This window comes from Bison bison, unplaced genomic scaffold, assembly GCF_000754665.1.
Source record: "Bison bison bison isolate TAMUID 2011002044 unplaced genomic scaffold, Bison_UMD1.0 scf7180017864379, whole genome shotgun sequence".
Lineage (NCBI taxonomy): Eukaryota > Metazoa > Chordata > Mammalia > Artiodactyla > Bovidae > Bison > Bison bison.
The window spans coordinates 6338755-6340147 of NW_011494951.1; positions in this window are offsets into that span (position 1 = coordinate 6338755).

Here is a 1393-nt window from a genome sequence, read left to right on the forward strand (position 1 = left end):
TTTTCATGTGTTTGTTAGTCCATCTGTATGTCTTCTTTGGAGAAATGTCTTTTTACTTCTTTGGCCCATTTTTTGATTGGGTCATTTATTTTTCTGGAATTGAGCTGCAGGAGTTGCTTGTATATTTTTCAGACTAATTCTTTGTCAGTTGCTTCATTTGCTATTATTTTCTCCCATTCTGAAGGCTGTCTTTTCACCTTGCTTATAGTTTCCTTTGTTGTGCAGAAGCTTTTAATTTTAATTAGGTCCCATTTGTTTATTTTTGCTTTAATTTCCAATATTCTGGGAAGTGGGTCATAGAGCATCCTGGTGTGATTTATGTTGGAGAATGTTTTGCCTATGTTCTCCTCTAGGAATTTTATAGTTTCTGGTCTTACGTTTAGATCTTTAATACATTTTGAGTTTATTTTGGTGTTTGGGGTTAGAAAATGTTCTAGTTTCATTCTTTTACAAGTGGTTGACCAGTTTCCCAGTACCACTTGTTAAAGAGATCGTTTGTTCTCCATTGTATATTCTTGCCTCCTTTGTCAAAGATAAGGTGTCCATAAGTGTGTGGATTTATCTCTGGGCTTTCTATTTTGTTCCATTGATCTATATTTCTGTCCTTACTGTCTTACTGTCTTGATACTGTGGCTTTGTAGTAGAGCCTGAAGACAGGCAGGTTGATTCCTCCACTTCCATTCTTCTTTCTCAAGATTGCTTTAATTATTCAAAGCTTTTTTGTATTTCCATACAAATTGTGAAATTATTTGTTCTAGCTCTGTGAAAAATACTGTTGGTAGCTTGATAGGGATTGAATTGAATCTATAGATTGCTTTGGGTAGTATACTCATTTTCACTATATTGATTATTCTGATACATGAATTCGATTAGTGTCTTATTTGATTTCGTTCACCAGTGTTTTATAGTTTTCTATATATAGGTCTTTTGTACCTTTAGGTAGATATATTCCAAAGTATTTTATTTTTTTTATTGCAAAGGTGAATGGAATAGTTTCCTTAATTTCTCTTTCTATTTTCTCAATATTCAGTTCAGTTCAGGTCAATTCAGTCACTCAATCATGTCCGACTCTTTGTGACCCCATGAAGCACAGCACGCAAGGCCTCCCTGTCCATCACAAACTCCCGGAGTTCACTCAGATTCAAGTCCATCGAGTCAGTGATGCCATCCAGCCATCTCATTCTCTGGCGTCCCCTTCTCCTCCTACCCCCAATCCCTCCCAGCATCAGAGTCTTTTCCAATGAGTCAGCTCTTCACATGAGGTGGCCAAAGTACTGGAGTTTCAGCTTTAGCATCATTCCCTCCAAAGAAATCCCAGGACTGATCTCCTTCAGAATGGACTGGTTGGATCTCCTTGCAGTCCAAGGGACTCTCAAGAGTCTTCTCCAACACC